The sequence below is a fragment of the Miniopterus schreibersii genome (genome assembly GCF_964146895.1).
Source record: "Miniopterus schreibersii genome assembly, chromosome: 12".
Lineage (NCBI taxonomy): Eukaryota > Metazoa > Chordata > Mammalia > Chiroptera > Miniopteridae > Miniopterus > Miniopterus schreibersii.
Window position 1 is genome coordinate 21,326,273 of NC_138112.1, and position 16,715 is coordinate 21,342,987.

The 16,715-nt window shown below is 43.3% G+C and overlaps 1 protein-coding gene across 2 annotated transcripts in view; it reads right to left on the reverse strand.

Moving 5' to 3' along the window:
* The window catches only part of AMOTL1 (angiomotin like 1), a 139,943-nt gene extending 134,967 nt beyond the window's left edge, over window positions 1–4,976 (reverse strand). For both annotated transcript variants that reach the window (XM_081155582.1, XM_081155581.1), the window contains exon 1: window positions 4,832–4,976. The gene's annotated coding sequence lies outside the window, so the exon portion shown is untranslated. The remainder of the gene's footprint in view (window positions 1–4,831) is intronic.
* Between the last annotated feature and the right edge of the window lie 11,739 nt (window positions 4,977–16,715).

Below are 16,715 nucleotides of genomic sequence, written 5' to 3' on the forward strand. Positions count from 1 at the left end.
AGGATTGTACTAAACTCATAGATCAATTTGGTAATTGCCATCTTAACACTGAGTCTTTCAGTCGATTAACCTGGAATATCTCTCCATTTATTTACATATTTAATTTCTCTCAGTGTTGTTTTGTTGATTTTCTCTTTGTCATTGATTTTTAGCACTTTGACTATGATATGCCTAAGTATTTTTATTTTTGTTTTGCTTGTTTTTCATATTAATCTTTCTTGGGGTTTATTGAGATTTTAGAGTCTGTAATATGTCTTTTACAAAATTTATGAACTTTCCACCCACTATTTATTCTAATATTTTTCTGTGTCATTCTTTCTCTCCTCTCCTCTTGGGACTCTAATTATATATGTATAGACCTTTTGGTATTGATGCAAATATCTATGAGCCTCTGTACATTTATTAAATCTCTGTTCCTCAATTTGGATCGTTTCTGCTGATCTACTAATTCACTGACTTTTCCTTCTTTCGTCTCCCTTGTGCTTCCAAGAACATCCATTGAATTTTTATTTCAGCTATTTATTTTTTAGTTCTTATATTTTCATTTGGTTCTTTTTTTTATAGTTTCTGTTTAGCTGCCATAATTTTCTATATTTTTATTCATTATGAACATATTTTCCTTTACATACTTGAGCATAGCTATAAGAATGTCTTTAAAATTCTTGTCTGCTAATTCCCTCATTTAGGTCTTCTCAGGGTTGGTCTCTGTTGATCAACCTTTCTCTTTAAAATAAGCTATATTTTCCTGTTTTGTTGTATGTTGAATAATTTTGAAGTATATTTTGGTCATTGTGAATGATTATGTTGTAGAAAGTATAAATTCTATTATGCAATTCTGATGAGTATTTTTTTCTTTTTTCTTTTTTTAAGATTTTTTATTGAGTTTTAGAGAGAGAGGAAGGAGAGAGGGAGAGAAAGAAACATCAACATGGAAGGGAAACATTGATACATGCCTCCTGCAACCTGGGCATGTGCCCTGACCAGGAATTGAACCAGCAACCTTTTGGTGCATGAGACAAAGCCCAACCAACTGAGCAGCAGTGGCCCAGGCTCTGTTGAATATTGACTTTTCTTTATTCAGGCCTTTAAAGTGGCTGAACTCAAATTGCAAAACCCTATCTCCCCTGTAGCAGCTGGAATTTCAGTTCAGCTCTTTGAGGTGAAGCTGGGATTCCTAAAGTCTGCCTCTTGCATAAGTATCTCGGGAGTTGTCCAGAGGCCCGGGCAGAGAGCATAAAGCATCCCCTCTACTCTGCATATCACAGACAGGTCCCTGTTCTTAGGCTAAAAGCTGTAAATCAGGAGACTCATCCCATTCTAGTCTGTTCTTCAATGGTTTGGTGCCCTCTGGTTTCTGTTTTATTCTCTCTCCAGTACCTTCAACTAATTGGTTCTTATATTTTGTCCAGAGCTTATAGTTGTTATTTATGAGAAGTATGGTCCAGTAGGAGCTACTTGGCCATCTCAGAAAGCTTCAATTATCTTTTCAGTCATCTAGCTTACTTTCAACAAGATCATTCTTAGTGCTTTCTTGGAATACTAAGCATGTTTCATTTCAAGCACCACCTCAGATTGATTGATGATGTTGAAAAGAATACTGAGCTTCAACAGAAAAGGGTAACATAATAAAAAAGCAATTATTGTTATCATATATTGCTTTATCCCACATGTCTGTCTTGGATACAGGCGGTCAGGACAAGCCATATATTTACAATTTTTAATAGTTAGTTACAAAACAATATATAATACTAAGCAGTTGTACCTGCTAGAACATCTCCTTTAAGTCAGAGTACTGTAATTGCTTGTTTAGTGGTTAATTTTCTCCATTAAATGTAAACTTCACGAGAGCTGGGATTGTACTTGTGACGTTCACTTTTATATGTCCAGTGTCTATCATGTGGAATCCAGGAGGCTCTCATTATTACAATTTTTTCACATACTTTTTTGTTATTCTCCAAATTTTTATTCTCAACCTTGGGTGCATTTTAGAATTACCTGCACAGTTTTGAAAAGTCGTCATGTTCATGCCACACCCAAGACCAATTAAATCACATCCTCAGGGATTGAGACTCAGACATTAGTATTTTTTAAAATTCCCAAGAGGATGCCAACATAGTTGGCCCTTGAGCAACACTGGTTTTAACTGCCCTGGTCCACTTGTACATGGATCTTTTTCTATAAACACACTCAGCCCTTTCTGATTCTCCGGTTTCACATCCACAGACTCAACCAACCGTGGATTGAAAACAGTATTTTCAAATTCCCAGTTGCATATGGAAAATACTGTGTTGAGTCCACAGTTGGTTGAATCTGCCGGTGTAAAGGGCCTACTATAGAGTCAAAAGTTACACTCGGATGTTTCACTGTGTGAGGTAGGTGCCCCTAACCCACAAGTTACTGAAGGGTCAACAGTATATAGTCCAGAGGGCCTAAAAGATGTCCCAGGTAGGACTAAAAGGTTTTTGTTCATTTGTTTGTTTTTTCATTTAAGTCTTTTACCAGTTTTGAGTTTATTCTTCAGTGTGGTGTGAGTTTGTGGTCTAGTTTCATTTTTATTGCATGTACCTGTCCAGTTTTCCCAGCACCATTTATTGAAGAGACTGTCTTTACTCTATTGTATGCTCTTGCCTCTTTTGTCAACTATTAATCAACCCTATAGGCCTGGGTTGGTTTCTGGGCTCTCTGTTCTGTTCCATTGATCCACATGCCTGTTTTTATGCCAGTACCGGGAATTTTGATTACAATGGCCTTGTAGTATAGTCTGATATCAGATATTGTGATACCTCCAACTTTGTTCTTCTTTCTCAAAATAGCTGTGGCGATTGGGGTCCTTTGTAGTTCCATATAAATTTTTGGACTATTTGCTTTAGATCTGTGAAATATGCCATTGGTATTTTAATAGGAATTGCATTGAATCTATAGATTACTTTGGTAGTATGGACATTTTAATTATGTTAATTTTTCCAGGCCATGAACACGGTATATGCTTCCATTTATTTGTATCTTCCTCAATTTCTTTCTTCAGTGTCTTCCCTCCTTGGTTAAATTTATTCCTAGTTAACTTATTTTTGTTGTTGTTGCAATAGTAAATGGAATTGTTTTCTTAGTTTCTTTTTCTGATAGCTCATTATTGGTGTATAAAAATGCCACCAATTTCTGAATATTAATTTTGTACCCTGCTACTTCACTGAATTCATTTATTACCTCTAGTAGCTTTTTGGTCGAGTGTTTAGGATTTTCTATGTGCAATATCATGTCATCTGCGAATAATGACAGTTTCACTTCCCCCTTTCCAGTTTGTTTGCCCTTTTTTCTTGTTGTAGGATCGCTGTGGCCAGGACTTCCAGTACTATGTTGAATAAGAGTGGTGAGAGTGGGCACCCCTGTCTTGTTCCTGATCTTAGGGCAAACGCTTTCAGATTTTGCCTATTGAGTATGACATTGGTGTGGGTTTGTCATATATGGCCTTTATAACATTGAGGTATGTTCCTCTATTCCTACTTTGCTGAGAGTTTTTAATAAATGGGTGCTGGATTTTATTAAATGTTTTTTCTGCGTCTATTGATATGATCATGTGATTTTTACCTTTCACTTTTTTATGTGGCATCACATTTATTGATTTGTAGATATTGTAACAACCTTGTATCCCCCCCAAGTAAATCCAATTTGATCATGGCCTGTAATCTTTTTATTGTGTTGCTGGGTCTGGTTATAAGGTTTTTCAGAATCATTTTCTGTCTCTTACATGACACAGCCCTTGCCCTCCAGGAGAGTTCAGAGAAAGCAGGATTTGAAGCAACTAAATATTAAACAATTAAAAATAAAAAAGAAACCAAACATACACATTCAGGTGCTAAACTGCATAGAAGCTTCAACTTAGGTGCGCCCGGACAGACGCACCCGAGCACAGTCAGAGGTAGAATCACCTGTACTGCTTGCTCCTTGGCGGAGCCCTGCTAATTACGTTGAGTCTCCTCCCTCTATAAAGGTTTTCTGGAGCAGGTTGGAGACAGGGGCACAGTAACACATCAGAACGATAGGTGATGTTGATTCTACCCCTCCCATTTGGGAAAATTTCTGCTTTATTGAGTCCCCAGGTTCCTGGCCTCCGTTCTGCTTTTGTGGTTTTAGTGCTATTTTTAAATTCTATACCCAGCTTCAGAATTTGAGAAGACTGTCCTCAACCAGAAAATTGCTGCTGAATTGTGCCATTGCTGGCCAGGCAGCCTACCTGGCTGGTATGGAACCCAGGTGAGTTGGGCATAAACATCTATCACCACCCATTTTTCCAGCTTGTCCCAGGGGAACTGATTGGCAACAAAGTACTGAGACTAGTTTTTCACCCAGGTGACACAACAGAAGCTCCCAGGAGACTGTAAAATGCCTATTCTTAGGCCCTTCCTCAGAACAGTTAACTTAGAGCCTCTAGGTGATGGTGTTCAATCCTTGATATTTTTGTCAAAGTGCCCCAGGAAATTAGGATATGACCCACAGTGAGAAATACCAGTGAGGCCACTTGATGGTCCATCGTCCTGGGCTGTGCGTGGATTTGAAATCCTGCTGCTCAGGAAGGCAGCATAGAGGAAAGTGCCGGGTGTTATGATAAATAGGCTACAGTTTGAATCCCTGCTTTGCCATTTACTGGTTATGTAACATTGGCTTAGTTACTGAACATCTCTGACATTCCATTTAGTTAACGGTAAAAGGGGCAAAATAAGAGAACCTATCACTGAGACTCAATGAGACATCATATATAAAGCAACTGGCACTCAGTGGGTACCTAATGGACATGCTCTCCCTTCCCTCCCTGCACCCCCCACTCCCACCCTACCTTAGCTTGCAGTAAGAGCTATGGGCAGCTCCAGCTTGGTTTGGTGCTTGTTGTCCTTGATCTGCCCGTGACCATGACTTTAGTCTGGATTTGCAGCCCTGGACCCTGGACCTGACATTTTCATCTCAGCTTCTGAACTTGATCTGGCTCTTCTTTCCTGCCTTGCAGGTTTTGGGCCCAGTTTCCATCACCTGTTTCTGTTGCTCAGCTCTAAGCCCCACTGGGCCAGTTTCTAAAAGTAACTGGCCCCCTGTTGCTCTAGCTCCAGCTGAGTTTTAGCACCAGGAGGGGGTGGGGCTAATTTTAGACTTGTCCTGGACTAACATCTGAGAAAAGGCAAGGCCAGGCAAGGCCAATCTGTTCCCTTTGTATCTGGACTAGAGAAAGGTTGAGGAGATTTTTGCCACAGGGTTTGTGTGTCTGTGTCATGCTAGGTACCTTATATGGAAACATAACACATGCAACCATATGCTTCAAAATTTATTTGGATTTGAGCCTCAGGTATTGCACTGAGTAGGAGTAATAACAATGTAAATCAGAGTTTTTGATATGCTAATACTTGTACTCAGCTGGGATGGGTTGTTAGCTAGCATATGTCCCAGGGACAGGACCAGGCAGGTGTGAGCAGGGCCCTGGGCCTGAGACCCTGCAGGGAAGAGGCTAATAAAGAGAAAAGATATGAAGAGGTCATTGATTTGTTTGTGTTTTAGAGAAACTGAGAGGAAATAAGATGGAGCACTGCAGTGACAGAAAGCCCTAACTGAGAGAAGCTGGGATGCCACAGCATCTCCTAGAACAGCCTCGCCCAGAGTAGAGGTTGAATGACTATTTGTTGAAAGAATATGAAATGAAAGGTTTCTATGGTGGGGAAGAAGTGATGTTTTGGGATGCCTGTTTGGGATGGCAGGAAGAGCAACCAACTCAGAGCAAACTGCTGTCCAGGGACCCACAGCATCAGAAGAAATTTGTGACCTCTGGGTAGAGGGAAATTAACACTTATGTGGTCAGACCTACAAAATAAGGTTGAGGACCTACAAGGTTAAGAGATAAACAAGACAAAGAGGAATAGTGAAAAGACTAGGAGCTGTGGAGTGAGTTAAACTAGTTTTTCCCATTCTACCACTTAACGTTGTGTGATCTTATGCAAATTACTTAACTACTCTGAGCCACAGTTTCTCCATATATTTATCCAACATTCACTAACATATATTTATTAAAGATTCACCAACAATTTATTGAGCATCTATTTTATGTGCCAGACACTTGGATACTGCAGTGATCAGACAAGTTTCTCACCCACGTGGACAAAAAAGAGACCACATACTAAACCTGACAAGCTCAGGGAAGGCCTGCATGGTGGGCCTTACAAACTCACAGACTGAAAGTAACCACATAGGATGGACTGAACATAAAAATTCCCAACTAAAAGCAAGTCATGACAGGCAGTCACGTCCTAGGCTGATATCTTCTTTGACAAACGTCAGTCTTTAAGTGAGCCTATTTTGCACCTAAGATAACAGATCTTTGCTATGTCAGAGTAATCCCCTTTTGCCAAACCCTTCAGGCACAAGACCACAGAATCCATCCTTGTCATGTATTGCCCAGATACCATCTCTGTGCTGTAAATGTTAATTGTAGCTGCCCTATATCCACCAATGTAAAAGAAGTATGTGTCTCTGTTTTACTTTTTGTTCAGTCTCAGAGATTTTCCTGCTTCGCTTTCTCCTGCCTCCCTCATCTATCACCAATGGATTTCATGTAACCCCGCTTATGCCTCCTCCTTTGATTCTAATGTATAAAATAAGGTGCAAAACTGCCATTTTCTTGAGCATTTCCTCAATCCATTGAGATTTTGTTTCCCAGCAATTGTTGCCAGTTTGGTTCAAATAAACTCATAAAAATCATCTATAGCATTGGACCTAAGGGAACAGACAAGAGAAAAAGATAAGATACAGGCAGGTGATGGGTGAAGAATGTCAGCAGGATGAAACGATGGAGGGGTGCTTGGGTAGGAAAGGCTTCTGTAAGGATATCATTGGAACTGAGCTCTGAATGGCGAGGAGAAAGCTCTGCACACACCCTAGGCGGAGGCAACAGCAAGTGCAAAGCCCCCAAACTGCAAAGAGCTTCACAGGTTTGAAGAGCAGAAAGGTGGCCGGTGTGGACGGAGGACAGTGAGGCAGAGGAGATGGGCTGAGGCGAGAGGGGGAGGCGCAGGGATGCACAGGCCTTGGGAAGGAGTCTGAAGTTTGTAAGAGGAGGTAACTCCCATCGCCTGTGAAAGGGGTGCCATTGGGACCTGGGACCCTCAGAATGCAGCCCAGATATCAGCCCAGGGCCACATAGGTTAGAACCCCTACAGGAAAAAAACATTTCAAATCCAGTCTAGGACCGAACCTTTCTTTTTTTATTTTTAATGTATCTTTATTATTGAAAGTATTATAGATGTCCCCCATGTTTCTCCTGTGACCCCCCTCCACCCTTCACCCCCACCCGCAGGCCTTCACTGAACCTTTCTGATTGATGTAATTCTAAATAAGCATTCCTGATAAAATGCTTAACTTAATTTTCTGATCAACTTTAATTAGATTAAGCTTTGTTCTGGGGAACCTCATCACCCAACCCCCAACCTGCTGACAGTCAGTTGTCTTAGTGTTTAGTCAGTTGTTTAACTAAACAGTCTTCCTTTTCTTTTTGTATCTTATCCTAATAATGACCTACCCATTCTCTTTTGCTATAAAATGCCCCTACTAGGAGCAAATCTTTGAATTGGCCTAGTGGAGGTCTTTTTTTTACCAGCAAAAAGATTGTAATAAAACATTAACATGTGTTTTCAACTGAATTTTCTGAAAAGTTGTCTGTAACGCTGGAGTGGGTGACCAGTGGACATGAGAAGCCCTCCTCCAGTTTTCTGTGAGTCCATGGCCCCCAGGCTCCCGAGCTCCTGCTTGTGCACATGCTATCTCTGGCTGCACGTGGTTCTCGCCATGGGAGCTCTGGTAGAATCCAGGCTCGACAGGAGACTTGGTGGGGAGTAAGAGGAAGGCTGTTGTTAGGGGTTGAATTGTGTCTCCACTCCCACTCCCCCTAGAAAAGATGCTGGAGTCTTAACCCCCACTACCTCGTAATAGAGCTCTTTTGGAATAGGTTCTTCACAGAGGTAATCAAGTTAAAATGAGTTCCTTAGGGTGGACTCTAAACTCATATGACTGGTGTCCTTATAAAAAGGGGAAAATTTTATAAGAACATATTAGGTTAGAAGCAAACCCACACAATGCAAGAAGACCCTGTGGAAATGAAGGCAGAGGTCAGGGGAATGCTTCTGCAAGCTAAGGAATGGCAAAGATTTTTAGCAAATTACCAGGAGCTGGAGAGAAGCATGAAACAGAACCTTCCTCGTAGCCCTCAGAAGGAGCAAGCCTTCCTGATACCTGAGTCTTGGACTTCCTGCCTGTGACACAACACATTTCTGTTGTTTAAGCCACCCAACCTGTGGTACTTTGTTATGGCAGCCCTCGCAAACTAATACAAGGGCCTTAAAGGGACTATTATAAAGCATGAGTCTTCCACCTACCTGGTCCCAGCTTCTCTCTGCCCTGCTGGCTCTTTTACCCTGTCTCCTCTACCTACCTACCTCCACCCCATCTCCTTCATCGCCCTCCCTCTCTCTGAGAAAAGCAAACTTCTCTCCTTGCGTCATGCATAAGGGTCTCACTCCCATCTGAAACAACTTATCGAATTATTTTTAAGTAAGTTTTTATACAATTATATGTCCACAGATCTTAAGAAAAAACTTGGTGAAGCCCAGGCTTCCTGCGGAGGCCTTCCTCCCCCCCCCTCCCGCCCTGTGTCCTGGACACCCAGTAGGGCCACTTCCCAACCCTTGAGGTCCTCCTTCCATCCAGAGACACCCTTTCCATTTCGGCCACCCAAGGAAAAGGTGCTGAAGATATCAAGAAGATAACCGTGGAAATTCAAGATTACAGCATCTTTCAAGGGCGCTTTTTCAGTGCCAACCTCGAGGCTGACGTGGGAACAGGAAGCGCCTCTGCATTTTTTCTTCTTTTTTTCCTGATGGTGGCTCCCACTGCACAAGCCTCCAGAAGGGCATGGTGACTGAAAGGGTAAGGTCTGTGGTTCCCGGGCAGGCTAAATAGCCATCTCAGACGGTGAACAACAAAAAAATTAAATTTATTTAATTAAAAGGGGATGGGGATATCCACAGGGAAGGGCTACACAGTACTGAGCCAAAGGGTACTGGGTCCATGATGGCAGCAAAAATATACTTGGGACAGTGAAACAAGGAGGAGCATAGAAAAAGCAACAGGAGAGCCCAGGCTGGGTGCTTGGGCTCACTGAGAAGTCAGAGAGAGAGAAGGGGGCCTTGGAGACAGGTTCAGGGAGTAAACCCAGGACAAGCTGCCACTGCCTATTGCTCCCCTGGTTGCAAGACTCCTGGGGTCCTCTCGGAGGGAAGAAGGGGGATGGACATGGTGTTGGCGTGCTCCCCTGGTGGGGAGCCTGCACTGGGTCCTTTGTCCTGAGTATATTTATCACTTTCTTGTAGGTGGAAAATTTTAGGGTAAGTCTCAGGAGAGGGTCTTAATAGAATATTCATCATCTTTTCAGGTGTGCTCTTTCAGGGCCGTGGTCTCGCTGATCAGTTGGCGCCAGGGCAGAGGGTCATTGGTCAATATAGCTGGTCCTGAGACAGCCAAGGCGCCACTTGTCTGGTTTCACTGTTTATCTGGGCCTGGAGCTGAAATACAACTGAGACCTAGATGTTATCTTTAGGAGGAAATGCTCAGGGGGTCTAAACTGCATGACCAGGGATATACCGGGAGAGGACAGGTTCCCCTGGGGACAAGGTTCTTGTTTTCCCAGTTTTGCCCCTCGCTAGGCATCCAGGGCTTCCTGCCCTGGTGAGTTTCTATATTCTAGTTTCTGTACCTGGGTTTCTGTACTTGGCCCACCTAACAATGACCCTTCTCCCATAAAGGTTATTTTCCTCAGCACTGGGACTGTTAGTTAATTAGAGCAGAAAAATGGGTGCCCTGTGGGTTGAGTTAAATTTGACACAGAGACAGACCTTGAGACTTAGTGAGCAAGGTGAAAATCGCATAGTATTTAAAATAGCATAGAAAATCTCTTAGAAAGGTATCATTTCAGAGACTGAGACTACTATTTTTCAAAGTCCAACATGATGGTTGCAACCTGTACAGAAGTAAACGGCCATTTATTCAGCCAAGGCAGCTGGCTTTTAGACAGACAGACGTCATCCTGCCTCTTTTATTCTAGAATCACATTCAGTACGTCAACCAGCCGCCCTGGAGCTGCCTGAGGGAACGTGAGGTTCGTGTCTCCCATCTCCCACTCCTTCTGGAGCACACCATTATTAAGCAGGATGGTTTATTAAACAGAATTGTCCACAGTATTTAAATGGTTGTTTTCTCCCTCTAACCCCTAACTGTATATAATGGAATTTGATTCACAATGAACCTTTATTATTATATAATAATTTAGATAAATTTTTATCATCTTAAAACTTATCCAGAATTTCTTTAGATGAAAACCACCTTTAAGTGGAATTTTTTTTTGTAATCCTCATCTGAGGATATGTTTTTATTGATTTTTTAGAGAGAAAGGAGGGGGGAGGGGGGAGAGACATCAGTAGAACCCGCAACCTGGGCATGTGCCCTGACAGGGAATCGAACCTGCGACCTTTTGGTGTACAACACGGCACTCCAACCAACTGAGCTACACCGGCAGGGCTGAAATTTTTTTTTTCTTTAAAAAGAAGCAACTGACTTTACTTTCAGCAGTGTCAGCAGCATCGGATTAATTTCCAACAGGCCAAACCTCCCACTGACAAACAAACAAGCAACACAAAAGCTAGACTCTAAAAATGGCTGAAGGCTTCAGAGTGCTGTTGTGGAAGCCAGGACTAGAGGGGCCAAGGTCTCAGGGAAAAGAGGAAACTCCTTGAGGGAAGCCTGACATTCGATGCTGCTCTCCCCTCAAGGAATTTGCCAGCTCAGTCAGTTTAGGGTGCAAGGCAAGGGAGCCAGGAATAAAGGGGTCAAAGAGAAGGGAGCACAGGAAAGTGCAGGTGACAACCTGAGATGCTTCTCTCAGAACATTCGTCTGGTCATAGCATCATGAAGCACGCCCAGCAGCCAAGTGGAAAGCCACCGTAGGAGGCTGAGGACTCAGCAGACCACCAATCTCACCATCCTGAGAAGAGAGCCTGGGAAACTCCTCACGCTTCCATTTGCCATTTCCAGAGCCGTGCCCCGGAAACAGGGTAAATTCAAAATAGATGTAGCATTACAAAGGCTGAAAGGCAGCCTCAAATCAATCCAGTCCAAATGACTGCCTTGGAGAAGTATTTTGGCTCTAAACTCCCAGTAGGTCCCCGTTGTCCACTGATCTCTGGTTACACAAGTAAGCAGTGGCCCTAAGGCAGCTCAAGAAGGCAGCCGTGTGCAGAAATTCCAGAACTGACGTGTTCTAGAGATCAGTGATATCTTGAGACATGGCTAGCAGTACCCGTCTCTGTGCTGGGAACCACTCCGGGTGCAGTATGCAAAAAGGCATTATGATGCATCTTTGTCCTCAAGGGGCTCACCATCTACAGGGGAAGACCAACAAGCAAAGTTGATGGTCACTGAGTGATAAGTGCTATGAAAGAATTAAAAGGATGTCCTGGGAGTTTGGGGGAGAGGCATATAGTCTGTCCTTGAGGTGTGGTGGTGGTGGTGGGGTAGCTAAAGCCAGAGGGGTTTCCCGGAAGAAGTGGAATCTCAGCTGAGTCCAGAGGACTAGTAGGATTTTCCCAAGTGAAGACGGTGAAAGGTAGTAAAAGTAGTTGTTAAGAGAATAGATCCTAATAATTCTCATCACAAGGACAATAGTATGTTTTGTATCAATATGAGATGATAGATGTTAACTAAAGTTATTGAGAGAATTATTCCACAATATATATAAATCAAATCATGTTGTACACTTTAAACTTATACACAGTGCAGTATGTCAATTATATCTCAATGAAACACAAAATGTAAAAGGAGAGGAAATAGTATATGCAAAGAGAGACATAGAGTGTGGCTTGTCCAGCAAACAGCAAATAATTCTGTTTGAGGAGCATGCAAAGTACCATGTGGGGGAGAATGAAGAAGGAAAGCTGGAGAGAAAGGCAGGAACCAGACAATGAAGGGCCTCTTATGCTAGTTGTTGAGGGGATCCTTAAGCCATATTCAACAATTTCAATAGTCTAAATGGTACATTGACCAAGGGCAGTGCTGCCTAAAACCACATCATTTTGTTTCTTCTGGGAACACTGCTCATCTCATATGATGAGCTCTAACTGTCTACCTGTGTGCATGTCTTTGATAAATCAATTGATCAATGAAGAGGCTAAAATTGCAATATAGGGGGCATATCATAATGGCTTGGATTGATAAAGAGGCCTTAAAAAGGAACATATATGAAAGATATTTGGCAGTCAGACCTGGCCGATTGTCTGATGAATGAGGGTGAGGGAGGAGTCAAGGATGGCGCCTAGATTTCTAGCTTGAGCAATTGAAATAATTATCTATGACAAACAATTATAATCTTGTGCCCTACCAACCATCTAGAAATAAAGCACCTTAGATAAAGAAATTTAGAACCACAAGAATTTATTGAGTACTGGCTACTTGCCAGGCACCTCCATATCTCACTCATTCCTCACCACATTCCAAAGAGATTAATACTATTCTTTTTTGCTGTTTGGCAAGTAAGAAAACTCTTTTAGATTCTCCCAATTTGCAAATGGATGACAACACCCTGGGGCTTGGCCTAATACACTGGAGGCAGCTGGATGATTCAGGATTTGAGTCCAAGTGTATATTACCTTAGAACCTTAATTCTTTTAAAATATGTTTTTATTGACTTTAGAGAGAGGAAAAGAGAGCAATAGAAACCTCAATGAGAGACATCAATTGTCTGCCTCCTGCATGCCCCCTACTGGGGATCGAGCCCACAACCTGGGCATGTGCCCTGACCTGGAATCGAACCAGTAAACTCTTGGTTCATGGCTCATCACTCATCCACTGAGCCACACTAGCAGGGCTTAACTCTTAATATTAAGCTTTCCCAGGAGATCATGCTTAGATTTGAACATAAGTCTGCTTTGAATTGGTTCTCAAATCCACCCGATTCGGTGTGGCTCATAAACCTGGCCCTGTAAACTATGGAATTAGTTGGTATGCCTAAGTCCTCTGACACTGGGAACCTTATATGTTGTACAGATGGAACCTGTTCCCAGTGGTTAAGGGGGGCCCAGCTCTGGGAGGCTCAGAAATATGACCTTTTCCCAGGCATTTAGTGCTTCTACTGAGTAGGGGAACTTGTGATGAGAACCAAGCAGTGTCAGCCTCAGGGAGTCCAGGGCTGTTCCCAGGAACATGAACTGCACTCAGCAGCATGGGGTGGGCAGGGAACTAAAGGCCACAGAGCTTCTGTCATGTCCCTCTCCCTTGGATATGCTATATTGCACGCCTCTCTGAGAACACAGCAGCCCCCTTCTCTTTCTATCCCTAAAATGGCAACCAGGGACATATTAATCAGCACATCCCCATGACCCTTGTGCCTTATTTTCTGCAAATTATCTCCAGACTCCACCTGGGTTTGTTTGCTGGGTCTCTGGGCCCAAACTAGTCAGTGAACATAATACTGATCATCATCAGCATAATCACAGCTTAGAACTTGCAAAAGACTTTTACTTAGATGATCTCGTTTCATCTTCACAACAGGCCTGTGGGATGGGCAGGGTAGGTTTTTATCTTTCCCTTAGTTTACATCTGTGGAAACTGAGGCTAGAGCTGTGAAGTGGAGCTGGTGAGTGGCTGCACCAGGGCTAGGGCCACCATCATTAGGTCCCTTTAGAACCGAGTGGAAATGAACATGGGGATGTGGGGTCAGAAAGGCTAAGGGACTCCTAGCCAAGTGGACAAGCTGGGCAGGGGGATTCTCAAGGGCTGCAAGGAGCAGAGTATGTAGGAGGGAGCTGGGACTGAGAGGTGGTGCTGTGGGTGATTCTTTGGAAAAGGAGAGCTTCTGGGCCATCCCCTGGCCATCATTTTAGGAGCTGTCTGGGCCCTGCCTGAATCTGTCCCCACAAGCCTACCATGGTCTCTGCTGCAGGTTGCAGGGCCAAGAATCTTCAGCAGCAGCTGTTGGAACAGGTCTAGACCCCACCCAGTTAGCCTAATAAAGGAATGCTGACGAGCCACTCTTGAAAAGAACCCCAACAGAGAAGACGGGAAGTGGGTGCCTGCCCATCTTTCTCACTCTTAGGAGCTTTTTCCATTGAGTCTAACTCAGGATGGGCAAACTGAAGCACGTTGATATTTACTCCCCTCCCCACATATGTGTATTTGGATAAAGCTTATATGGCCATTTGAAAGATGCACTTTTCTGTCTTCAGGCACAATGCATGCCAGGGCCCCCAAAACTCTTTGTGAGGTTTATGTCTCTATGAAAGACAGCTCTCATCACCTTGGATTAAGTCCCATGTCCACGAGCCTATCTCTTTGTGTTCTCAGCTTTCCAATAAATGGAAGGAAGGAAGAGAAACAATGAAAGGACTGAGGGCCCCTGGTCAATTATGTTACCTTGTCTACATGGGGCAACAATACAGGTTAGGTTGAAGAAACCTTACATTGAATCTTGGTTCTGCCACTTAGTTCTGTGATCACAAACAAGTATTTCCAAATTTTTGAACTTGGTTTCCTTAGTTATAGAATGGGGATGTTAACACGCACTCTGCCTGACTCAGAAAGATGTTATGAAGATCACAAAAGATAAAACAAGGCTAAGTGCCTTAGCAGAAGCCTAGGGCAGCCTTGTTGCTAGGACTTGCTCTATCAGCAGTTCTGATTGGTAGGGCTACATTACCAATCCCAGTTTTGGTATGGAAATTGGGAAGAGCAGAAAAGAAGCAGTGGGTTGGGGATCTTAGATTCAGTAAGATAAGCAGGCCTCGGGCTTCAGATAGAAAAAATTTTTACTCTGAAATGCATTCCCTTTTCTCTGGGCCTTGAGCTCCTACACATGGGCTATCTGTTACATTTATGATCTTACTGAGCCTCATGCAGTTCTGGAAGGAGAAACTTTAGCTGATGAGCGACACAAGAATTAGGGAACAAAGCTGGAACTAAATCCCATTCTTCTTGAGGTCCATGCCTGTACCCTTTTCCCATATCAGACATCTCGATGGGGAGGGAAATTTTGATTTAAGGATAGAGAAAGGAAGGTTGAGGTTATTTTGGAAAATGGGCTACTTCAGGGAGATTAGGCCTGGAGGGAGGGGAACTGTGGCAGAACATATCTAAGAACCACAGCATAGGATGAGGGTCCTGGGTGTCTGAGCAGGAAGTAGGGCAGAAAGTGCGGAAATTTACTCATTCGTTCATTAACTCACTCACTCACTCACTCTTTCTGATAGCCCTTCCAGACAAGTGGAAGCTGAAATGATCAGAACCAGGGTGGCAACTCAGGGGCGGGAGCAGTTCACAGAGTGGGGTGGGAGTGTGTGTGTGTGTGGGGGGGGGTCATTGGATCAACCCACAAGGTTGTTAGAGGCATCAGGGTGAGTCGGAAACACTAACCAAAGACAAACAGATATGCAGCCACCTCATCAATCCAAAGGACTGGTCAGAGAAAAATCTAGTTTCAAGGCCTCAGGGCTAAAACTGGAGACTCCAGAGCAGAATGAGAGGGTTTTAAAGGCTGGACTTGGGCATGAGGAAGGCAGCCTGGGAAACTCCCTGAGTGTACGGGCTCAGTGGTGAGAAGGAGCCGAGGAGGTGAGGAGTCAGATGAAAAGGACACCAAGTTAAAGCTTTAGATTTATTCCTGGGACACTGGGAACCACGGGGGGGGGGGGGGGTGTCTTATTGAGGGAAGGGGCATGATGGGTTTGCCTTCTAGAAAGGCGGCTCTGGCTGTGGTGTGGAGGGTAAATGGCAGAGGTCATTAGGGAGGATGAGTAGTGAGAAGTCTGGCTAGGGCCTGAATGAATTCAGGGGCAATGATGATAGAAGTAAAAGGTATTAAAGAAGCAGACTCCGTTGGATTTAGTGACAATTGAACATAAATGACTCATGAAGGGGAAGGAGATGTCAAGAATGATTTCCAGCCCTGTCCGGTCTGGCTTGGTTGGTTGAGTGTTGTCCTGTGCACCGAAGGGTAGCAAGTTCAATTCCCAGTCAGGGCACATGCCCAGACTGTGGGTTCCATCTCCAGTCAGGGTGCATATGGGAAGATCGATATTTCTCTCTCTCCCTTCCTCTCTCTCTAAAATCAATTTTAAAATATAATAAATTATTTTTTAAAAAGAATAACTTCCAGATTTACTAACCTGAAGACCAGAGAACTTAATTCAGGCTCCCACTTTGCTATTACTTTCAAACTCTCAAATCCTAGGTCATCATACCATTTAGGTCTCAGTTTCTGCTTCTCAGAACAGGAAAGTTGATTTGGAGTAGAGGTTTTCTAATTACAGCCCTCAGGGCCATCCTGCTGGGTGGCTGGGCCTCTGGAAAAGAGCCCTGAGCTGGAGTCAGAAGATCTGGCTTGTGTCCTGGTTCTGCCTGTGACAAGGGCAAGACACAATATTTCTAAGCCTGGGGCTTCTTTTGTATAAATGGAGATAATTATTAATTTATTCAAGAAATACACATTCTAGACAAAAGGTAAAAAGAATGAAATTGGTCTGTGCCTCATGGAGGTCACAGCCTAGGAGGAGAAAGAGACATACAAATAATTACAAAGAAGTTTGGTAAGTGCCATAATGATAGAGGTAGACAGAAGGAGAGAGGGACCAACAAGTGCATTGGCT